This window comes from Macaca mulatta, chromosome 15 (assembly GCF_049350105.2).
Source record: "Macaca mulatta isolate MMU2019108-1 chromosome 15, T2T-MMU8v2.0, whole genome shotgun sequence".
Lineage (NCBI taxonomy): Eukaryota > Metazoa > Chordata > Mammalia > Primates > Cercopithecidae > Macaca > Macaca mulatta.
The window spans coordinates 64,176,983-64,202,360 of record NC_133420.1 but is presented as its reverse complement, the minus strand read 5'-3'; the positions used below and the strand labels follow the sequence as shown (position 1 = coordinate 64,202,360).

General features: G+C 41.6%; 1 protein-coding gene across 7 annotated transcripts in view; it reads left to right on the top strand.

Annotated features, from left to right (window-relative positions):
• The window catches only part of RUSC2 (RUN and SH3 domain containing 2), a 71,753-nt gene that overhangs the window by 14,012 nt on the left and 32,363 nt on the right, over positions 1-25,378 (top strand). Inside the window, exons 1-2 of one of the 7 annotated variants that reach the window (XM_077965030.1) lie at positions 14,928-15,059; positions 16,289-16,496. The exons of the other annotated variants lie outside the window; for them this stretch is intronic. The gene's annotated coding sequence lies outside the window, so the exon portion shown is untranslated. Of the gene's footprint in view, positions 1-14,927; positions 15,060-16,288; positions 16,497-25,378 lie in introns of those variants that run through there. 7 annotated transcript variants of the gene reach the window in all.

The window sequence follows — 25,378 nt, the reverse complement described above, 5'->3', positions numbered from 1 at the left end:
CCCTGCCTCAGCCTCCCAAGTAGCTAGTATTACAGGCATGCACCACCATGCCCGGCTAATTTTGTATTTTTAGTAGATATGGGGTTTTGCCACGTTGGCCAGGCTGGTTTCAAACCCCTGACCTCAGGTGATCCCCCCGCCTTGGCCTCCCGAAGTGCTGGGATTATAGGCATGAGCCACCATACCCAGCCAAGATCTTAGTTTTAAGTGAAATAAGAAAGTCACAGGACAAATATAGCATGATTCCACTTGTATTAGTTACCAAAATAGTTAAAATCACAGAAGCAAAAACAGAAGGAATGGTGGTGGCCAAAGCCTGGGGTGGGGGTTCTGGGGGGGACTAGGGATTTGCTCTTTCATGGGTATAAAGTTTCAGTTATACAAGCTGAATAAGTTCTAGAGATCTGCTGTACAATGCTATGCTTATAGTTAGTTAACAATACGTGCTGTACACTTAAACACTTGTTAGGAGGTTAGATCTTATGTGTTTTCACCACAATTTTTTTTAATCTCAGTTTTTAGTTATTCACACAAGTTCTTTACACATTAAAGATACATGCCTTTTGTTATAATTATAGCAAATATTTGCTTGCCTTTTAATTTTTGTGATTTTTGACATACAGAATTTCATAAAATCTACATGGTTAAGTCTTCAGTTTTCTTTTGTAATTTCATTACTCCTTCTTTCAGCAAATGCCCTGGGAGTCTATGTCTTGAGTCTGGGACTGTGGAGCTCAGGTCTTTCTGAGGAACTCTTTGTATGCACATGGTTCTAACTGAAATCCCTTCCTTAGCCCCCGACCCTGCCACATATTTCTACTCCTCTAACAGTTCAGTCATTGACCCTCCTGAAACCTTTCTTGATTACCTCATGCAAACTTGGGTATGATTTCCACTATGCCTTCATTTGACCTTGTCTGGAGCTCCATTGTAACAATTAACAAATTATTTTATATGACCATAAACTCCATGAGGACAAGAATAGAGTCTTTGAATCCAGGATCTCTCAGAGATCTAGAGAGAAATTGGCCTTTTTCATTTAATACATGAAATTCTTCATATATTGAAAATGATTGAAATCCAAACCACTATTGTAATAATTTTAGTATATTTTAAATATTTACATTAACAAATTAATTTTAATACTGTAATGATTGTACTTAGGACAAAAACAACATGATCATCTCAGTGGATGCAGAAAACACATTTGGCAAGTTTATGATAAAAACACTCAACTAGGAATAGCATCTAACTTCCTCAACCTGATAAAGGGCATCTACAAAAAACCCACAGCTAACATTGTTCTTAAGGTGAAAGATTGAAAACTTTCTCTCTAAGATCAGGAATAAAAGAAGGATGTCCATTCTTAACACTTCTATTCAATATTGTACTGGAAATTCTAGTCATAACAATTAGGCAAGAAAAATAAAAGGTATCCAGATTGGAAAGGAAGAAATATAACTATTGCTATATGCAGATGATACGATCTTATATATAGAAATCTTAAGGAATCCATAAAAACTATCATAACTAATAAACTAGTTCAGTAAGATTGTAGGATACAAGATCAATGGGGATGGGCTCGCTTTTAGGAGTGATGAAAATATTTCAAAGTTAGATTGTGGTCAAGAGTTGCACAACTCTGTGAACACACTAAATTGTATACATTAAAAAGGTGAATTTTATACTATATGAATTACATGTTAATAAAGCTGTTATTTTAAATATATACTTATAACTTTGAATATAAGGATGAAAATCTAAATTTGAAGTCCTTTGTAAGTATCAGGCTTGGGCCTGAGATCTTCCTGTCCCCCTTCCCCACAATTCGTGATAGGCTTTATTTTCCACTATATATTTCTGGTGCGTAACACAATGCCTGACAAATGGTATAAGCTCAGTAAACATTGGTAGAATGAATAGAGAATGAATGAATGAATTACAGGGGTTGAACTGACATTAAGCCTAGCTCAGCAAATCTGTTACATTTCTTAGGTTGCTTTGCTTTCACAAAAGATCTGATTAATTTAGTAACATTCACAGAGATTATAGCCTGGCCCCCAGGATGAGTATGATTTTAGCCCTATGAACAAGTTTTAAAGAAGTACAGAAGACAGAGTGGTCAGTGCTGACTGATAGACTAGATAAAGCTCATACAAAAAAATCTGTGATCCAAGCTGAACATGATCTAAAGCATCTAAGTAGGAATTTTAAAAATCAAAATAAATATATAAAAATGGGACAGGCATGGTGGCTCACACCTGTAATCAATCCTAGAACCTTTGGGAGCCCAAGGCAGGAGGATCACTTAAGCTTAGGGGTTCGAGACTAGCCTGAGCAACATAGTGAAACAAAAAAATTTTTTTAATTATCTGAGTGTGGTGGTGCACACCTGTAGTCCCAGCTACTTGGGAGGCTGAGGTGGGAGGATCATTTGAGCCTAGGAGGGTGAGGCTGCAGTGAGCTGTGATCACACCACTGCAGTCTGGCCTGGGCAACAGACGGAGACCCTATCTCAAGAAAAAAAAAGAAAAATAATCATCACAAAATAAATTTAAATCACCTACAATCCCACTTTCCTATCCTTTCTGTTTACATGCATATATAAATTTTGCATGGATATAATTATAGCATTAAAATTATTTTATATTCTGCTTTATTTTAATTTAGTTCCTAAGCATTTATCCATGTTGCCATGTAGACTTTATGATTTATAGCTTAGTGTATTCCATTCACTTGTTGAAGTATCCTCACTAGTAGTCCTTTAACTTCAATAAAACTTCACTGATACTACATTCTTTTAAAAGTATACTTGCCTGATAAAACCCCAACTCTGAATGAATATAACGCCTTACCTTCTCCATGTCTATACTCAAATAGCTAAGCTTTGCTGGAGAAAATTGTACAGCCCAGCATATTTAGCATCACTCTAAATTCATCATTACCAGCTGATAGCGCTCCAGCAAACATGGTTAATGTTCCTAAAACCCACTGAACTTTCTGTAAGAAGTATTGCAAGCGGCCGGGCGCGGTGGCTCAAGCCTGTAATCCCAGCACTTTGGGAGGCCGAGACGGGCGGATCACGAGGTCAGGAGATCGAGACCATCCTGGCTAACATGGTGAAACCCCGTCTCTACTAAAAAAATACAAAAAAACTAGCCGGGCGAGATGGCGGGCGCCTATAGTCCCAGCTACTCGGAAGGCTGAGGCAGGAGAATGGCGTAAACCCGGGAGGTGGAGCTTGCAGTGAGCTGAGATCCGGCCACTGTACTCCAGCCTGGGCGACAGAGCGAGACTCCGTCTCAAAAAAAAAAAAAAAAAAAGTATGGCAAGCACCAACTCCACAAAGTGACATAGTCCAAGAAGGGCAGGGATTCTCTTATATGCCTAGGGAAAGCGGCATTATGACAGGAAGCACAGTGGCTATCGTGGGCAGAGTAAGCCGATTTTCCAGAAAAAAAGCTAAAACTACAAAAAAGATTGTGCTAAGACTTGAGTGTGTTGAGCTCAACTTCAGATCTAAGAAAATGCAGCTATTAAGAAATGCAAGCATTTTGAACTGGGAGGAGATAAGTGAAAAGGTCAAGTGATCCAGTTTTAAGTGTCATCTTTTGTTATGAAGACAATAAAATCTTGAGTTTATGTTCCAAAAAATTTTAAAAATTAATCATTACCAAAGTTAATATTGGCAGCAGTCTTACTATATTTCTCCAACAGGTATCCTACTCTACTCTTTGCAACAAATATTTCATCCCTTCATTACTCTCTTCTACCTCTCACTCTCCCTTTCTCCTTCCCTATGCTGTTGGTAGTCTTGACTCGTATTTCAGAAGGAAAAAGGAAGCCATCATATGTGAACTCTCTTACTTCCTACCACCAATCTGCAAACATGTCTACAGCCATCCTCTCCTCTCTAGTTCGAGGAAATATTCCACCTCCTGACAAAAGCTAAGTAATCCCTCCCTGGTGCTCTGGATTGCATACCCTCCTACTTGATCACAATTGGTTGCTTACGCAGCAATGACTTCTCTATTCCTCCTTTGAATTGTAACAGTTTGTTTAGATATCCACCTTTCTCCACACATGCCTGTGAATGTTAACGTATCTCAGTGTAATGTTTGAGATGACTACTGGAGCCATGCTTTGACCTAAGGATGGCAGGTTTAAATGACATGTTGAACCTCTGAATTCACTAACCTGGCAGTCTCTGTGCCTCTGGTCTACTTGATATGTGTGACAATAAATTTCCTCTGTTGTTTAAGCCACTCTGAGATTACTGTCATTCATATGCAGAGGATATCATACCAAAATAGTATACTTTAAGCTACCCCAAATAAAATATTCCAAGTGCAAACACTGTGGTTGCTATACAAATGGAACTTTATGACAATTCCCTGATGCTACTCCACTTCCACCTATCCCTTTTAATGTTTGCTGCTCCTAAATTCAACCTATAGCGAAATTCTGGAGCCACTACAGCTTCTCAGGTATGTTATTCCATCATTTAATCTCTTTTCTTAACCTTTCACATCAGTGGGGACAAAAACAAAAGGAAAAGACAGAAAGAATACAAGTACATTTCCCAGAACTGAAGAATATGAGTCTACAAATTGAAAGAGTCCACTGAGCACCCAACATAACAAACAAAAATAACTTATCTCAGGGTCCTTCATCTTGAAAATTTGGAAAACCAAGGATATAGATAAATTCCTAAACTGTTCTTTTATAAAAAAAGTTATAAAAATATCAGGAATCAGAATCAGAATGAGGCTGGTCACAGTGGCTCTCACCTATAATCCCAGCACTTTGGGAGGCTGAGGCCAGATCGCTTGAAGCTAAGAGTTCAAGACCCTCATCTCTTAAAAAAAAAATTAAAAATTAGCCAAGTGTGGTGGTGCACACCTGTAGTCCCAGCTACTCAGGATGCTGAGGCAGTAGGATCACTTGAGCCCCAGAGGCATACCACCTTGTCCAGAGAAACTTTTCTAAAGCAGAAGCTGTGGAACTTACAGAGGGTCATGTGGTGTACATGTCTGGAAATAATTAGATCTTTTAAGGATAATCTTGTAAGCCCATGAGTTTACATGGAAGACTTGTTTTTACTGTGTTCTGGTGACAGTGAGCAATTCAAGTAGACCTGTACCTAGCTGCGTTCATTGGGTAGGAAACTCTTGACTTACAGAAAACATAAATTCACTCTAACCTCCTTTCTATATATTTTCCTGAGATGTTGCCTAGGTTAGAGCTGCTTTGCTTTACAACTTACAGGGGGATAAAGAACAGAGCCATGAAGAAAAGTTAAAGAATTTGAGGTAGTATTCCTATTGAAAAGAAAACACTGGCTATGACCATAAACTGGTAAATTGAACAGTAGTACAGTCTCAAGGCAATAGGAGGGATTCAGGTTAAAGAAAAGAGGAGATTCCTGATTCACATTTATTATAGTTGTCATTTATTGAGCCCTCCCTAAATACCAGTCACTGTCCTAGATGTCTTATATATCTTCTTTCTAACTCCTACCACCACCCTGTAGGAAAGGTATTATCCCCATTTTAAAATGAAACAGAGGCTGAAGGGAATCAAATAACTTGCCAGGTGCTACAGAATTAGTCCTGAGGAGCAGAGTTCTATACCTACCTTTTCTTAGCTCTTTACATTGACCAGAAAGAAACAAAAATGAATGGCCTGATGCTGGAAAGAGCAAATCAGGGTTCTATTTCTCCAGTGTAATGGACAATAGTTTGTTAGTTGAAGGGAGTTCCTATGCCTTAAATAAAAATATGTAATATAAAAATAGTTACTGAACTCCCACAAAATGAATGGGAATAAAAGTGGAGCTTAACCAAGAGTATGTTATTGATAGATTCCAGTGACTTTTCAAGAGTTTTCAATTCAGACATAAGTAATTGGCTGGGCACGTGGTGGCTCACACCTGTAATTCCAGAACTTTGGGAGACCGAGGTGGGAGGATCACTTGAGCCCAGGAGTTCAAGACCAGCCTCGCCAACATAGTGAGACCCCATCTCTACAAAAAAATTTTAAAAAGAAAAAACATAATTTTAGTTGCCAATACAGTGTAAACTGGACTCTGATTAACAAATATGCTAATTGGCCTGGCTTTGGTGATTTAACTATCTTTCCTTTGAATGCAGCACATTCCAAAGGCCTATTTAATTGAGTATATATCATAGTTATTTATTTGTTTGGTCTCCCTGGGTGAACTGTAAACTCCATGAAGGCAGGCATCAGGTTTGTTTCTTTCACACTACAGTGTCTGGCACTTTGGAGGTACTCAGTTAAGATTTATTGAGTAATTCCTTTCGTCCTTGGGTGAGACTTTGGCATTTAAGGTTCTCAGGGCCACAGATTCCTTCAAACGTTTGCCCAAAGCAGAGAAGGAAACTCTTCTAGAGCACTGTTGTGTACTACTGGGTTGGGCTGTTAGATTTCCCAGGTCCTGCCTCCTTTGGGTGGGCCCATAGGGCTTGATGCCAGATGGGCTGTGTTTTTGGCAAAGGGCTTGTTCTTATTCTGAGATTTTGACTATAAATGGACTATGCTATTTGCTGTCCCCGCTGAACCCAATGGGGCAGCAGCCGACAATAGGAGCACAGAGTTACTACTTTTCCTACTGGAACCTCCCAACATCTACCCAGAGATAGCTCCAGTATAGGTTGGCCAAGCAGGAAATTCCAAACCCTTTTCCTGAAACTTCAAATAGCTTGAGGAGTCTCTTCAGATGTAGCTGGAAAAGCTCCCAGCGAGCAGAGCTGGGTCTTATGTAACTTTATAGACTGCCCTTTTTAGGAAAAAAACAAACTGTTCCTCAGCTAGTGCTGGACTTTTGAAACATATCCTGCATTCTTTCCTAGCTACTCAGCAGTCCCCATTGGAAGCAGCTAATAAGACAGAGTTGAAGACTGTGAGGTTAAAGGGGGAGAAAGGGAGGGCAGGATGTCTGTCATTGTGTCTGGAACCTGCTGTTCTGGGTCCCCGGCTGTGGCTCCCACTAGCAGTAGAGGGAGCGCATTGCCAGGTGTGAAGGAAACTCTAAGAGAGGAGCTGTTGCAAGGATACTCCCCCTGCATATTCCAGAAGCTCATCACTGGATTCCCTAGATCCGTTTCAGCACCCCACACCCTAAAAAGGGCTAGAACTAAGTATGTGTAAATATGTCCGTATCTGTAATGAGCCAAATTCTGCTCTGAAGAAATGTTTCCAGTTTGATGATGATTTCGGTTCCTCCTTAGTTCAACTCAGTGAACATTTTAATCATATACCCTGTGCCAGACTTGAGGCTAGGTTAAGTGACTACAAAGATGAAGATAGCCTCTGTCCTTAGCATGCAACCAAGAAGGAAATAGGAAATGCATATAAATGGTTATAATATACTTCCTTGCTTTATAATCCATAGTACTTTTTGTAATTCTTGTATTTTTAACTCTTCTGAAAGATATATATCAGGTTTATGTTATCTACCTGTGAACTAATGTGCTAATTCAAGATAAAAATACAGGACAATCTCAGCCGGGTGCGGTGGCTCACACCTGTAATCCCAGCACTTTGGGAGGCCAAGGCGGGCGGATCACGAGGTCAGGAGATCGAGACCATCCTGGCTAATATGGTGAAACCCTGTCTACTAAAAATACAAAAAATTAGCTGGGCGTGGTGGCAGGCGCCTGTAGTCCCAGCTACGTGGGAGGCTGAGGCAGGAGAATGGCGTGAACCCAGGAGGCAGAGGTTGCAGTGAGCCGAGATCGCGCTGCTGCGCTCCAGCCTGGACGACAGAACAAGACTTCCATTTCAAAAAAAGAAAAAAAATAGGAAAATCTCTTCAGGTATAACTCTTCTTTTACAAGTTTCTCATGAAGGGGGCAAGCACAAGTTTCAAGAATATTTTCATCTAATTTTTGGTTTTTATTTTCATAATTTTCTGAAGCTAATATAAGGCATTTTAGAACTTTGAATATAATTTGAATCTTTTAAAACAACATTTAGCTTTCTCAATGAATTATAATTTGCCCTATGCATGCCTGTAGCTTTTATTTCTTCTCTGAATTAAGGTATTAGGCATTTAGTGGGCACTCATTAGATACTTGTTCTCCCAGTACAGGTAGCTGTCCTCTTTAAGGCTGTAAGTGGGTAGTCCCTCTTTGTCTCCTGTGCTGATGTTTCATGAGATCCAGGCTTTCAGGCCTGTGAGGATCCCAGATGGCCCAAAAGAGTCCATCATCCCACTTATTGCCAGAAAATACAGATAAGCAAAAAGAAGATGTGTATGCATTTTTAAAAATAAAAATGGGATCATACCATGAGTTATACTTTGTTTTGTTTTTTCCTTCCTCCTCCCCTGCCTCTTTTATACATCAGGCAAAAGAGCACAGCTACTGTGGTACCAAACACACCTGGGTATGAAGCTCAGCTCTGCCACTCCCCAGTTATAAAAACATGGACAATTTTGGTAAAATCTCTGGGCCCCTGGGAAATAATAACATTAAGTTTAACCTTATGAAATGGGCATTTTTGCAGGTTAAAAAAATGCATATTGACCATTTCACATCACCCTAACAGTTCCCGCCTTGTATAGTTTTGTCAGCGTTAAATGACATGATGCACATGCAGTTATCACAATGTCTGTCAGTGAGGTACTCACTAATGACTATGAATGTTAATTGCTACTGCTACTACTAGGATGATAATGATGATGACTGCCAAGAAGCAGAAGCACAAATCAAAGGGAACTGATTGAGCAGCCATTCTTAGGTTTCCAACCATGGATTTTGGACTTGAGAATTATACTTTGTTTTTTTGTTATTGTTGTTGTTTGAGACAGAGTCTTGCTCTGTCACCCAGGCTGGAGTACAGTGACACGATCTCAGCTCACTGCAACCTCTGCCTCCCAGGTTCAAGTGATTCTCATGCCTCAGCCTCCCGAGCAGCTGGGATTACAGACAAGTGCCACCATGCCGAGCTAATTTTTGTATTTTTAGTAGAGATGGGGTTTCACCATGTTGGCCAGACTGGTCTCGAACTCCTGACCTCAAGTGATCCACCTGCCTCAGCCTCCCCAATCCTCCTAGGATTACAGGGGTGAGCCACTGCACCCAACCTGAGAGTTGTACTTTGTAAATTGCTTATTTAAAAGAAAAAGGAAAAAAAAAAAAAACTATATGATGAGCATAGTTTCATCTTGACAACAAATCTGACACATCTTTTTGTGTTCTGTAGAATACTTCATTGCATGGATTACATCGTAATTTATTTAACCAATTTTTTACTGAGGGGATTTTAAAAATATTTTTAAATTTTGGCCAGGTGCAGTGGCTCATGCCTGTAATCCCAGCAACTTGAGAGGCCAAGTTGGGAGGATTGCTTGAGCCCAGGAGTTTGAGACTAGTCTGGGCAACATAGCAAGACCCTGTCTCTATAAAAAATTGTTTTAAATAATTTTTTTTTGCTTTTGTAAATAGTGCTTCAACAAACATTCATACATATATATAACTTTATGTGTCTTTATAATGTTACTTCTTTTAAATATATTTGATAGAAGTAGACTAGAGAGTATGCTTATTTCAAATTTTGCTACATACTGCTTGGCTGCCCTCTTGAAAATTTCATTAATTCATTTGAAAATATTAATCTATGTATCCCAGACACTGCTAGGTTCTAAGTGTACACCAACAAATAATGGTAGACAGGGTTCCTGCCCCGTGAAACTTGCTGCCTAGTGTTAGAAGCCAAATGAACAAGTATAAAACACAATATAGAGAAGTGCAAGGTGCTTTGAGAAAATATAGCCAGTAGTCTGGGAAGGGACATTGGATTCGGAATATTTTAGCTAAAAACCTAAAGGATGATTAGGAGTTAGACAAATGGAAGGGCAGTGTTCCAATCAGTACCGAGCTGATCTGAGTTGACAGTATGACTACAGGGCAAAAGATGAGAGTGAAGAGGTGATTTATCAAAGCTAGAATATACCTTTAGGGAATCTGGATTTTATGGAAAGCCTTCGACGGGTTTTTCAGCATAAGAGTGATATAAGTACACTTCATTTGATGTCTATTAAGATGATTCTAGGAAGGAAAACCAGGTTAGAGGTTGATGGAGGAACTTAGATAAGTGATAAATATAGGTTGGTCTTTAGTAGCAGTAGGGATGGAGAATGTGGTAGGATGTATAAAGTAGCAATAGATATGAGTAACAGAAACCCACCATTGGTGACTTAAATAAGATGGAGGGTTTTTTCCCTCTCATCAACAACTGAAGTACAGAGGTAGACAGTCCTGGGCTAGTATGGCAGCTCCACAGTCATTAGAGACCCACACCCTTTCCAGTTTTTTGCTCAGCTATCTCTAGGCCATCCTTATGGCACAAGATGACCTACTATAGCTCTAGTCATCACACCTACCTTCCTAGCAGCAGGATGGAGGAAAGGAGGAAGAAGGATGCACCCTGTTCATCATAAAGAGACTACCCAGAAGTTGCACACAGCAATTCCACCATAACTTGGTCAAATGGTCACCCTTACTTGCAAGGGAGGGAGAAATGTGGAATTTTACTTGGACAGCATTGTACCCAGCCAAATATCAGGGTTCTGTTAATTTGAAAGATAAAGGGAGAACAGATATTTGATTGGCAACTAATAATCTGGGACCTGGGAAGGTGGGGAACTAATTTAATTCAGCTAAATTATTTACAAAATAATAGTTCACACAAAGATACACAATACCACTGTTGAAAAGAGACTTACTTGGCTATGAAGCAAAGATTTAACATTAAAAATAATCCTGTTTTCTTGTAAAGAATAACCAAGTGTTAGCTCATGTACATCTCCAGTTTTGATAGGAATATAGCTGTATTCATTTGACCTGAATCACTACCATGTAAAAGTGTCATACTTGTGATTTTTACTACTTTGTCATTCATTAATATTCAGAGTATAGAAAAAGGCAGACCAATAGATTGCTGCTATTTTTTTTTTTTTTTCAAGCCCACAGCTAACATCATCGATTGCTGCTGTTTGGAACAAAGTCAAACAAGACCCAAATTAAGGGATTTGCTTATTGTTTTTCTCTATCAAGGATATTAGCAGTATATTATAGTAGAAAGAGCAAGGGCTTTGGATTGAGTCAGACAAAAATTGCAAGCCCAACTCCTCTACTTTCTGGCTCTGTGATCTTAGATAAAGTTTATCTCTGCAAGATCCTCAGTTTCCTCAGCTGTAAAATAGAGATGATAATATCTACTTTGCACGGTTATCATGAGGATTAGAAATGCACTTTTGGGCTGGACATAGTGATTCACACCTATAATTCTAGCACTTTGGGAGGCTGAGGTGGAAGGATCACTTGAGGCCAGGAGTTTGAGAACAGCCTGGCCAACATGGGGAAACTCCATCTCTACTAAAACTTCAAAAATTAGCTGGGTGTGGTGGCTCACACCTCTAATCTCAGCTACTTGGGTAGCTGAGGCACGAGTATCACTTGAACATGGGAGGCAGAGGTTGTGGTGAGCCGAGATCACACCACCACATTCTAGCCTGAGCGACAGAGCGAGATTCTTGTCTCAAAAAAAAAAAAAAAAAAAGGAAATGCTCTTATGACAAACATCTAGCATGGTGAGTAACATAGTAGATAATAAATAATCGCTAATAATATTAGAAGAATTACAATTTAGCAATAACTCGTTTCTTCTAGCTTCTGGTGTGCGGGGAGGTATAACTACAAAGATTCCTAACCATTTCTACATCATTCTTAGGATGCTTCTATAGCAGTTTGCCACCTGTTTATAGAACCTGTAACTATTTGTGATGGTGCCTAGATTAAAGTCAGCCCTAAATCTTTGCTCAAAATGAACTCACCCTACTCTCATGCCTCTCATCCATATTTACTGTGTCCAAATCCATCTGTCTGTTGATAGTTTCCTTGCTATCCACAGCCATACCACATATAGAATGGGGAGTGAGTTCAGGCCTGAGCCAATTCAAGTGTGGATTTGGAACCTGGGAGAAGGGAAAAAAAAAAAGGCCTCATAGAGGCATGGGATAGTATTAAGCAGAAACAGAAAGATAAAGATGGTTTATGGTTCATTCTACACTCCAGAATGATAATGCAATAAGCTAAATCCTATAGATGCTTTTGAAGTGTTTTATGTGAGGGAAATTAGCCAGTCTGTCAGCTCCAATACAAATAACCTCAGGATTCTTCCTTCACATTCCTCAGTGGCTCCTCAGAGGGGGGTTGCCTCTGAGAACTGTGTCAGCCCCGTGGAAAGAGGATCTCTAGGCAGGCCCACCAGGGTCAGAATTTTAAGATATAGACCTTGAATAGAGAGGCCTTTAAGGTCTAGAGTAGGAGTCAATCAGCAAATTATGGTCTCTGCCAGGGTGTTTTTGTATGGTCCACAAGCTGAGAATGGCTTTTACATTTTTAAAGAGTTGTTGTTTGTTTGTTTTTTTAAAAGGGAATTGCTAAGAAAGTAAATTTCAAGTATTCTCACCAAAAGAAGATAAGTATTTGAGGCAATGGATATGTTAATTAGCTTAATTTAATTTAATTTAATTATTCCACATGATATTCATAAATCATAGTATCACTTTGTGCTCCATAGATATATACAATTATAAATTGTAAATTTACAAGAAAAAAAGTTTTACAAAGATGTGGCAGTACTATACGGCCCACAAAGCCGAAATCTTTACAGAAAGATTTTGCTGATTCCTGATTTTGAGGCCCCTTCTCTGAAAGGAAGTGGGTCTCACCAGAGGCTGCAGGAGGTTTGAACATCTGTTTTAAATCCCAGGGTAGAGACTTACAGAAAAAGAGGTGTCACCATCAACAAAGAATAGATTTCTAGTTCTCCTCTTCAGGAGTTCCGGAGACCTGGCAAACTAACCCAATACTGAGGGATTGCTGGGCTAGAAAGAGTGAAGTCTTGTGTTGGGTTTAGAATACAGTATCGCCTTTGTTCTAACTGAGCAGTAGAATACATCCCTCATTAATGTTGCTCTCTCAGGCCTTTTAGGCTACATTCCAGTGAGTCCTGCTGCTGAATGCCATATCAGTGGGATACAGGCCCCAGATCAGTGTCCTGGGCCCACAAACAGGGGAGAATTAGCTTTGTGGCTCCTAGATAGACAAGGGAGTAAGTGAAATTGTTTCTTTTGCTTGCATATTTCTAAATTCCTTATTATAAGTTAGTGGAAATTAATACCTTACATCTAGGTAAGCATATTCCTATTTCATCTGTTCCTCAAACCATAGGTGGGGATTATAGGCCTGAAAGAAGGGCACTGCATCTCTGGGCACAGACCAGGCCCACTTCCTAATGCGGCCACTGTGACCCTAGAAGAGGGAGGACACAGGAGAAGGCCAGGGCGTTCTACCTGCATGCATGGATGACCATTATATTTCTGAAATACTTTAGTCCAAAGACTACAGCATTTACATTTCCCTTATTCTTTTTATTTTTCAAATATTTTTTCCTACCACACACCAGAAGATGGATACAGTTAGTCCTTTTACTAGATGGCAAATACAGAGCTTTGAGAGAACAGGTACCCTGCCCCAGATGACCTAGCAAGTTGGAGGAAAACCCAAGAATGAAAGCAGTGTTCCTGTCTTTGGGCATCCTACCACTCTCCTAGGCATGAGTAGTTTCCAGATGGAGCTAAGATCAAACTCCTTTATCACTAGTGATCAAATCTGGTTGTTTCTAAGGCTGCACTGTTGTTCTGATGACCGAGTGGATCATCCTTGAATGACAGGGAAAAAATGTATTAAATGAGTCCCTCACCAGCCTACCTTTTTGCCAGCACCCTGGCTTCTTAAGGTATTAACATGTTGTGTCACTGACGATGACCTACGATTGCAGGAAGATGACGGAGTCACTGTTCCTGTGTGCTTGGCTGCTTGGCTGTTTTGTGTGCACTTTGGCATTCCTACCTGGTGAGTGGTACATTTTTGTCGTTCCACAGCAGTCTGCTCTGCTCCTGACTCCAGAGTAAGCTAGTCTACATCTATTTACATCAGCTTTCCAGCTGTCAGCCTCCTCATGCTCCTGTCTGCCTGAGGGGGCAAGTAGACACTCTGGCAGGAGCTGCCTTTCAGGGAGGTTAGTGGGATGTCCACAGAGTTCCAGATACTGTAGTCAATGTATAAAGTCCCTGCGACCCCAGTCTCTAGGTCTTGCAGGGATGAAGAAGCTTTCAGGAGATTATCTAGGCACAGCTCCTGGCCCAATGAGATTTCTATCCTAGTGTGTCATGTCTAGGAAAAAATCTCTGATGGCAGATCTTCAAGAAATTTGATGTACATGCTAAAAACCATACAAATTGGTTGAGGACTGGCCTAACCCAACCTCTGTCTCAAATTCCTATAAAACCCTCCCAAATAGGCTTTCTCTTTTTCTTTACAACGTCAGCACTCAATGCTCTAGTTCGGGACTTATGACTGATAAGGCTGAGCTTCTGGGTAGCTGAGTGGCAGTCTTTCTTTGTTTTTATTCAGATTATTTCAATGCAGCCAATTTGTGTGTGTGTATGTGTGTACCCTGTCCAGAACAACAGGGCCTGCCTGTCTCAAGAGAGTACTATGAGCAACAGCTTTCAACTTGAGGTCCACCTGGTCCCAGAGGTTTGGTGCTAGACAGCTGGACATATGAAAGCTCTGTTTGTTCCCTTTCGTCTTCCCTGTCCTGTTTAATGCTGAACTGTTTTCAACAAGACTTGCTTCCTATAGAATCCAACTTAGCAACCTGGAGAAGCCTGAGGCCACTCCTGGAGCAGGAAGCTGCCCTAGATTTGGGCAGTAACCAGTAGAACTTGATACTGACGCCAGAGTGTAAAAATAAACACCTCCTACAGTTCTGTCTTAATCCATTGGCATCACAGTTGCTATTATTAACCCATAGGCCTCACAGGCAGCTGTGATGGTCAGACAACAGCCTGGACAAAACCTATCCTGCCAACTTGGGATCACACTCTCTCCCCTTCACCTACTGGGATATGATCTGGGGCCCCAGGAGAAGCACCATCAGTGTAGGAGCATGCCCTGCAACAGGTAATACTAGAGGTGGATTAGTATCTTTGGTTTTGGAGAGCCCTGAGGCTCCCAGGGCCAGCCTACCAGCCTAGAGTATGATGGGCACAGACAGGATGACTGAGTCCGTCCTAGCATAGGGGAGGAAAAAAAGGAATGTGACCCTTCCATTTCCTTTGGCTCTTGTAGAGATTTTGCCTGCCACTTCCCTGACCTGAAGCCTTTAGATTTTCTGGGAAATTGGAACAGGAGAGAGGAAAGAGCTCCACTGGTCATCTGCCAAAGATATAGTAATAATAATGACTTATTACTAAGCATCTACCATGTGTTGGGTACTTTATGTACAATGTCTTATTTTTACTTCAAGCTTTTCAGGGAAAATATGACAGTCTTACAAATGAGGAAGGTGAAGTTTAGTGAGGTTGAGTGACCACCCAGAATTCCACAGCTGGCAAGTAATGTGTCAGAGTTGGACCCAGACTTGTCTTAACACCAAAATCCATGTTGTGAATCATTATAGAACCTAGGCTGCTGAATACTCAGGACCCAGGCCAGGCTTCGGCTACCTGCTTTTTAAATTTGGGGGCTTAAGTAAACAAAAATATATAAGTTACTCTCACTTTAGCCCTACAACTAAAGCAACAGTTACTGGTACACAGAAATGGTTTTTGCTGCCACCTGCGAGTAAGCTTACCGTGCACGGTGAGCTGGACTCCAGAGACTAGCAGGGCAAGCCTCCTGGAAGATGAGATGCCTCCGGGGAAAGGCTTTGACCCTGCCTGAGGAGTCTCAGACCATGACTCCTCTGTGGAGAACATGGCCAGATTGGAACCTGGTTCCCCAGGGGAACAAGGCTTTGATGGCTCTGGCAGTCACGCTGAGGGAGGGGGGTGTATTTGAATAAAAAGATTCCTTGAAGGACAACTAGGCTTCCCCCCTCTCTTTTTCCAACCTCCTCCACCCTGGCCCCACAACTGGCTTCTGTAATTCAATCTAGATTCTTCTCATAGCCTACTTTACTGTGCATATGTGGCCTTTTATTTACAGCTTTGGGCATTCTGATTGGATAGCAGCTTCCTAGCTGGCATGCTTCAGTCCATTGCCTGTGGGGTGGGGGAGCACAGTACACTCTGATTTTGCTTCCTTTTAGCCCAGGAGCTAAAAGGAATAGCCAGAGGGCTGCCCACATAGCCAAAGGACTGACCACACGGGGCAATCAAAGAGCAGCATAGGGGCCTTTTTTGTTCCAGCTAACTTGCTCCTGCAAATACACGCTTGAGAGCCATCCTCCAAGCAAAGCAGTCTGTGCTGAGGCTTTCAGCATCCACCCCTTGTACACTGTCTCTGGTCTTGGTGGCTCCCTTGCTGCTCACCTACACCTAGCATTGGGAAGCTTTAGCCTGTGGGCCTTACTGCTGCATTCTCCATCACCTCATCTGAAGAACTCGGTCTATCAAGGTAGGAACCAAATCTTTCCTAATTCCCTGTAGTCTTCCTCTCTCCCCCTAATACATCCTCAAAAGAAATAGGGTTTACAACAAAATCCCAATCTCTAGAGACTTACAGCTAGCAGTTAGAAGCCAGGCACCTGGGAGTATAGGGGTGTTTATGTGTATTTGTATTCATGTTGGAATGCAGGAGGTTTTGTTTTTGTTTTTGTTTTTTAACACACTGCATAGGAACCTTCCCTTGGGCTCCAGATTTTAATTTGGCTTAGGTTATAATTAGACGTGAAAAGGACCTTAAGAGGTCATCTGATTGAGCCCACTGCTTCCAAACAGGTGCTACAGGTTGAGTTAAGGAGGGAATCAAATGGTTGGCCTAATGGAGAAAGGTATATACTTTTGCTGGCTGGATCAGCAGAAGAAAATAATTTTTTGTTTTCTAGATTGAATCCCTTTTGAGCATAGAGAGACCCTAGGGGCAAAGCTAGGCTTATTATCATCAGATTTTTATGGAATAAAGAAAAGCAACCCTTTCAGCTCAGTGAGGTTCAGTGGCTTTAGCGTATTCTTTTCTTGGGTATACGTTCCGAATGCTGCAGTCTGCATTTATTGAACTGGGGCCTTGGGTGCTTGGGGCCTTTTAACCTTTTAGGCTGCTAAGCCCATTCTACTTCAGAGCCAAGCCTCTTCTGGAATGTTTGTCTTTGACTTTTGGGGGTGGACATTTAGCTGAACTTTTCTACAACATATGTGAGAAGCCAAAAGCAAACCAAGTTCTGTGCTTCGAAAGAAGACTCTATATTAAGGAAGCCTAATAAGGCAGCAACTGGTGTGTCTGGGACAGCCCTTCAGGCTAGGCCCCTTCCAACACACTCCCAGCATGCTGTCTGGCCTCACTTGGAGTCCAAAATAACATGATACGAGTTAGAAACAGCGGCCTCCTCAGCTAGCAGCAGCTACACTCTACTTGGAGGAAAGACAGATGACCTTCTGGGCGTTGGCTGCTATTCCATTTATGGAATCAGACTCCTGATGCCATAGCCAGGTGCTCTCAGCATCTAACAACTTGTTTATTCTCTCTTTACAGTTCAGTCCTAGATACCCACAGGAATCACTGTTACCACCAGTTCTGAAATCTCCAAATTCTTTGAGCCTCTGTCACACATTTCACAGAGAAGTACTTGTCTTGTAGGAAACTCAGAGCCTCCATCTAATCTTATGGCAGGGGTGGAGGGTAGTTATGCAAGCTGACTTTCCAAATTCATGTACAAAGTTTTATTTCTGTTCTGGGAAGTTAGGTTTGCTATTGGTGAAGTTAATCAACATCTATTTACAAATATTTGATTTGGGAGGCATGAAAAAAGAGAGATGTTTCTGTCAGTTAATTATTTATTTAACTCCCCATTATCTCTAACTCCCAACAAACCATGGTCAGTTCTGCCTTTGCCTAGGGTCCCCTGGAGGTGCCTTTAGGGGCCCCCACAGTGAGGAGAGGGAATTGGAGTGCATGGGGCATTAGGCCTCCTCTGCTTCAACCAGGGTAGCTGTTTTATGTATTGGGGCTGAAAAATTAAAAGCATTGCTCTAACCCTTACATCCTGAAACTTTCTTTTTACTGTTTCGGCCTTCTCCAGAGGCATACTGGCAATCATAACGAAATTATGAGCCCCTCAAATTGGGCTGTTACCCCTGAACATCCAGCATAGCTCCTTATACACAGGAAGAGTACAGTAGATGCTTGTGGCTGGATTACTTGCTTGATTAATTGCCTCAAGATGATATTAATTGATAGCCTCAGGATAATTCTAGATCAGAGAATAGAGTACAGTATGTAAGAATTTACTTTGATTTGTTATGGTTTGAGCATTTCCAACCTTTGCTACTGGAATCAATCACACAGTCTGAGGTGAAAATTTAGCCAAAAGGAATTACCCTAACTGAGGTTGTCGCTGTTGGAGAGGATACCCAAGTAAGTCAGCACAAACAAAAGTACCTTCTGTTGATTTCCAAAGATTTGTATGATTTCAGTCCACCTCTGTCCCTAGTGTACAGAGGTGAAAGGTCAGCAGAGTGATTATTGGGAAGACCAGCCACAAAAGTGTACTAAAATCATACAGTCCTGTCTGTTGTTTAGTACTGCTTACTTTTGCTAAAAATTACCTTCTTGGACAGTTCCCAAAACTACTCATTGTCTTGATTGTGGGAAATGCAAAACTTTTCTCTGCTAAGCTATACTTATTAACAGCATCTAAACTGGTTTTTTTTTTTGTTGTTGTTGTTGTTGTTTTTTGAGACGGAGTCTTGCTTTGTCGCCCAGGCTGGAGTGCGGTGGCGCGATCTCAGCTCACTGCAAGTTCCGCCTCCCGGGTTTACGCCATTCTCCTGCCTCAGCCTCCTGAGCAGCTGGGACTACAGGCGCCCGCCACCACGCCCAGCTAATTTTTTGTATTTTTAGTAGAGACGGGGTTTCACCGTGTTAGCCAGGATGGTCTCGATCTCCTGACCTCATGATCCGCCCGCCTCAGCCTCCCAAAGTGCTGGGATTACAGGCGTGAGCCACCGCGCCCGGCCTGAACTGTTTATCTGCAGCCTGCAGTATACATCTGCATATCTTTTGTGAGGGTGACTTTGTTTTCAATTAGCTTATATGTTTTATAAAATTATAATGTTTTGTTTTTTATAAAGCTAAATAACAGGACATACATGAAAAAACCAGCCACATTCAAATAAAGTCTGTAAGTTCAGTTAATTGTAATGTTCTCAATGTTAATTGCTTTAACAAATGTACCTTGATTATGTAAGATGGTAACATTAGGCCGGGCGCGGTGGCTCAAGCCTGTAATCCCAGCACTTTGGGAGGCCGAGACGGGCGGATCACGAGGTCAGGAGATCGAGACCATCCTGGCTAACACGATGAAACCCCGTCTCTACTAAAAAATACAAAAAACTAGCCGGGCGAGGTGGCGGGCGCCTGTAGTCCCAGCTACTCGGGAGGCTGAGGCAGGAGAATGGCGTAAACCCGGGAGGCGGAGCTTGCAGCGAGCTGAGATCCGGCCACTGCACTCCAGCCTGGGCGACAGAGCGAGACTCCATCTCAAAAAAAAAAAAAAAAAAAAAAAAGATGGTAACATTAGGGGAAATGGTTGAAGGACGTACAGGAACTCTGAACTATCTTTTCAACTTTTTATAAATCTAAATTATTCCAAAATAAGTAGTTAGCTTTTAAAAATTCACACACAGCAATAAAGGTCTTCACAATGAAAAAAAAAAAAAGCCAAATAGTGGCTGGGCGTGGTGGCTCATGCTTAAAATCCCAGCACTTTGGGAGGCTGAGGTGGCTGGATCCTTGAGCCTAGGAGTTTGAGACCAGCCTGGGCAACATGGTGAAACCTTGTCTCTACAAAAAATACAAAAATTAGCCAGGCATGTTGGTGTGTGCCTGTAGTCCCAGCTACTCAGGAGGCTGAGGTGGAAGGATGGCTTGAGCCCGGGAAGTGGAGGTTGCAGTGAGCCGAGATAGGGCCACTGCATTCCAGCCTGGGCAACAGAGGGAGACTCCATCTCAAAAAAAAAAAAATTAAATAAAAAATTAAGCCAAATAGTGCCAAATCTGGGGCAGTCTGAACGTCAAAATCAGTAATGAATTATAACCCACTGACTTTTTTAAAATCCAGAAGTCCATATTTATACTAAATCAATAAATTAAGAAAGGAAGGAAAAGGGAAATCTTTTTTTTTTTTTTTTTTTTTTTTTTTTTTTTTGAGACGGAGTCTCACTCTGTCGCCCAGGCTGGAGTGCAGTGGCCGGATCTCAGCTCACTGCAAGCTCCGCCTCCCGGGTTCACGCCATTCTCCGGCCTCAGCCTCCCAGGTAGCTGGGACCACAGGCGCCCGCCACCTCGCCGGGCTAATTTTTTGTATTTTTAGTAGAGATAGGGTTTCACCGTGTTAGCCAGGATGGTCTCGATCTCCTGACCTCGTGATCCGCCCACCTTGGCCTCACAAAGTGCTTGGATTACAGGCGTGAGCCACCGAGCCCAGCCGGGAAATCTTTTTTATGTTAGAATGCCAATTAATAAATGTAGAAGGAATAATAGAAAATTGTCATTTTTTGGCCAGGTACAGTGGCTCATGCCTGTAATCCCAGCCCTTTGGGAGGCTGAGGTGGGTGGATCACTTGAGGCCAGAAGTTTGAGACCAGCCTGGCCAACATGGTGAAACCCTGTCTCTGCTAAAAATACAAAAAATTAGCTAGGCGTGGGGCACACGCCTGTAATCCCGGCTACTCGGAAGGCTGTGGGAGACGGAGGTTGCAGTGAGCCAAGATTGCACCACTGCACTCCAGCCTGGGCAACAGGGTGTGCCTCTGCCTCAAAAAAACAAAACAAAACAAAACAAACCTGTCATTTTTCAACCATCATAGTAAATATCTGATTCAGATGAAACTCATCAATGGATGCTAAAATGATTGGATGAAAGTTTGATGGGGAACAGGTTATTTACCTAATCTAAGAGTAATCTCTCCATAGATTGCTTATTAATTAGATGAGAAAATCACTTTACAATGGAGAAACCTGACAGATACTATCTTAACGAAGGGCTAATTCAAAAGTAGCATCATCAATAAAGTGACAAAATGACCTCATGTGTTGGGTTTTGTCTTGTTTTGTTCTGCGTTGTGTTTCTCCTAGACTCCTATTTTATGTTTTTGTTGTACTCTTTGTTTTCTGTTGGAGGCTGTCCTCAAAAGTCTGGTAATCCCTTGGCTACTGATTTAAAAATGAGCCATTTAAAAACACTGGAGGTTCTGTGAGAGTGGAAAGATATATCAACTGGCAAACTTGTCTGGTGGGCAGGTGCAACAGGCTGGCCTTTTTGTGTGTGGGGAAACCCCCAGAGAATTTGACATTCTTTTCTCTGAGGTAGGTCGGTTTCTGCAGAGGAATAATCTACCAGGGTTAGAGTGGGATAAATAAGTCTGGCTGTTGGTATTATCCTGAAACAGAAGAAAGAAGTCTAGCAATTCTTTGGAGATTTTCACTTAACCCCCCAGTTTTCAGATTGGCCCCTCATCCTGCTTTCTTCCATGCCTTGTTTTCCTGAGTCGAATGCAGTTCCACTCAAGTTTCTCCAGAAATAAATCTCCAGTAATCTTGAAGAGCAGGAGACCAGTGGTCTCCTGACAGTATGGGGTTGTTGGTGGGGACTGGGAGTCTAATTACTTCTTCCACAAACTTTAACCAACATCCCAATTTTTTTTTTTCCTTGAAAAAGAATTTTTGGTCGAGCATGGTGGCTCATGCCTGTAATCCCAGCACTTTGGGAGGCCGAGGCAGGCGGATCACCTGAGGCCAGAAGTTCAAGACCAGCCTGGCCTACACGGCAAAACCCCGTCTCTACTAAAAATACCAAAATCAGCCTGGCGTGGTGGCGCACTCATGCAGTCGCAGCTACTCGGGCTGCTAAGACAGGAGAATTGCTTGAACCCGGGAGGTGGAGGTTGCAGTGAGCTGAGATCGCATCACTGCACTTCAGCAAGCCTCAGCTAGCTTTTGAACATATTTTTTAGGCCAGGTGTGGTGGCTTCTGCCTGTAACCCCAGCACTTTGGGAGGTCTAGGTGGGCAAATTGCTTGAGCCCGGGAGTTTGAGACTAGCCTGGTCAACATGATGAAACCTTATCTACCAAAAAAAAGAAAAGAAATACAAAAATTAGCTGGGTGTGATGGCACGTGCCTGTAGTCCCAGCTACTTGGGTGGTGGCCATGCAGAGTGAGTTCCTAGCATTTTTTGGAGTAATAACAGTGCTTTATATTTCTATAAAATGGTCAGTTGACAGAGCATTTTCACGTACTGTTTTGAATAGACCACTGTTCAGATCTATAGTAGGGGGCATGTTTCCCCCTAGCCTTCAACTCCCCATAAAGTAGCCTGGTCCAGGCACAGGAAGACTCAGTAACCAATGTTTATATTCATGCCTGCTTTATTTTGAGCACTCCTGGATCTCTCTATTGCTTAGGAAAGCTGCCCAGATCACTACTGAGTTCTGGAGGATGCTGGGATTGAGGAGTGGGGAAAGGTATCCATATCCAGTCTTTTCATGTTTCTCTAAGGTTACCGACCTATTTTGGTCACAGTTGTGTAATCTCCTTTGTGGGGGTTTTGGATATTAACCAACATCTTATCACTTAATAATAGTATTATACTTACTGGGTATTTACTATATGTCAGGCACAATTTAAGTGCTTGATAATATTAATTCACTTAATGTAGTTGGTGGTATTTTTATCACCATTCTACAGGAAATGGGGGCAGGGAAAGGCAAGATAACAGGCCTAGGATCATACAACACTCAAACAGATATTACCGCATTTTGTAACTGTTAAATTTATTGCATTCAGATTTTACTTGGCGGAGTACAGTGGCTCATGCCTGTAATTCCAGAGCTTTGGGGGGCTGAGGCAGGAAGATCACTTAAGCCCAGGAGTTCAAGGTTGCAGTAAGCTAGGATGGTGCCACTGCAGCCTGGGCAAAAGAAAGAGAGACCCTGTCTCAAAACAAAATAAAAGCCACACAAAAAATTTTTACTGATGTACAGTTTAGATACTTGTTACTGATATTCTTTATCCTGAGATAGTTTTACTTCCTGAATTCATGGATTCATGTTTTCTAATAACTTCTGAAATATTATCTGTCATTATCTCTTCAAATATTACCTCTCCTTGATTCTCTACCAAAGATTCTAAATATATTAAACATTTTCATTCTGTCTTATCTCTTAACTTCTCATTCACTTTTCTGTTCTCTGTTTTTTCGTGCTGTGTTCTATGTGATTTCTTCAGATTGATCTTCCAATTCACTAATTCTCACTTCAACTTCGTCTTTTCTGCTGTTAAATTTGTCCTTTCATTTTGTTTTGTTTTGTTTTTTTCTTTTTTGAGACAAGGTCTCGCTGTGTCACCCAGGCTGGAGTGCAGTGGTACTTTCATGGCTCACTTTAGCCTCAATCTCCCAGGCTCAAGCAGTCTTCTAACTACAGCCTTCTAAGTAGCTGGGACTACAGGTGTACACCACCACACTCTGCTTGCTTGCTTGCATATGTATGTACATGTGTATGTATCTAGTGACAGAGTCTTGCTATGGTGCCCAGGCTCTTACCAAATTCCTGGCCTCAAGTGATCCTCCTGCCTCAGCCTCCCAAAGTGCTGGGATTACAGGTATAAGTCACTGTACCTGGCTGAGTTTTTATTTTAATAATTATTTTTCTAACTTCTAAACATATTTCATTCTTTTTCAGATCTGCCTGGTTATTTCTAATAATTCATTGCCACTCACTTACCTTTGAGATTTATCTTTTAAAACATTTCACACATAGCTGATTTATATTCTGTAACTGACATTTTTGGTATCTGAAGTTCTTGCAATCTAAATATATTATTTATTGTTTTCTCTGTTATGTGCTCATGGCATCTTTGTGATCATTAATTCTAATTTTTGTTGCTCTTTAATTTTGAGAATTCTGTTGACTTAGGTTGGGAAATATATTCCCCCAGAGAAAATTCATATCTGCTTCTACCAAAAGCTGTGGAACACCACCTACCGTGGATCATGATGAACTTCCTCAGGCTTCCCTGTTTCTGCTTAATGCAGAACTCTCAGGTTTAGCCCCCTCACCCTTGAGGGGGCTAAGTCTTCCAGTGGCACAAGTCTTATCATCTTGGCTGCAGTGATGCTCTGGGAATTGGCCCACAGGGAACCCTGGTCCTCCCCATTGCTTACTGCATAGCTCATGAATTTTTCTCTTTTTGGGGAATTGGGTAGTCACAGAGATGTCTCCTATATACTGAGAGACCTGAAATGCTTTTAAAAGTATATATTGCCCAGGCACTGTGGCTCCTGCCTATAATCCCAGCGCTTTGGAAGGCTGAGGCAGGAGGATTCCTTGAGGCTGGAAGTTCAAGATCAGCCTGGGCAACATAGCAAGATGCCATCTCTACAAAAAATTTAAACATTAGCCAGGCATGGTGGCATATGCTTATAGTCCCACCTACTTGTGGGAGCTGAGGCAGGAGAATTGCTTGAGCCCAGCTCAAGGTTGCAGCGGGCTATGATTGGGCCACTGCACTCCAGCCTGGGTGACAGAGTGAGACCCTATTCCCTTAAAAAATACATATATATATATATTATATAGGATCTCGTATTTCACATATTTTGCAGTGAAAGGGGCCCTGTAATGTCTTGATTACCATAATGTGGGAAGCAGAATTCTCTTTATGTGATTTGGTATCCTTTTTTTTTTGAGATGGAGTCTTGCTCTGTCACCCAGGCTGGAGTGCAATGATGCTATCATAGCTCACTGGAGCCCAAAACTCTTGGGTTCAAGTCAGCCTCCTACCTTAGCCTCCCAAGTAGCTAGGACCATAGGCATGTGCCACCACATCCAGCCAATTTTTAAATTTTTGTGTTGACAGTGTCTCGCTTTATTGCCCAGGCTGGTCTTGAACTTCTAGGCTCAAGCAGTCTTCCCTCCTCAGTCTCTCAAAGCACTGATATTTTACTTTTTAAATTAGCTTAAAAGGGCCGGGCATGGTGGCTCATACCTGTAATCCCAGCAGTTGGGGAGACCAAAATGGGAGGCTCACTTGAGGCCAAGAATTCGAGACAGACCTGGCTGACATAATGAGACCCCCCCATCTCTAAAAACATAAATTAAAAAAAAAAATTTTTTTAAGTTTAAAAAAGAAAAAAATAAATAAATTAGCTTAAAAGGCTTTTTCGATACCATTGTGTATACCTTGTATACACAATTTTAATGGTTCTATCATATTCCATTACATGGTTAGCTCACTAGCCATTTTTTCATTGGATACTTAGAATATTCTCAATTTTTCTCTGTT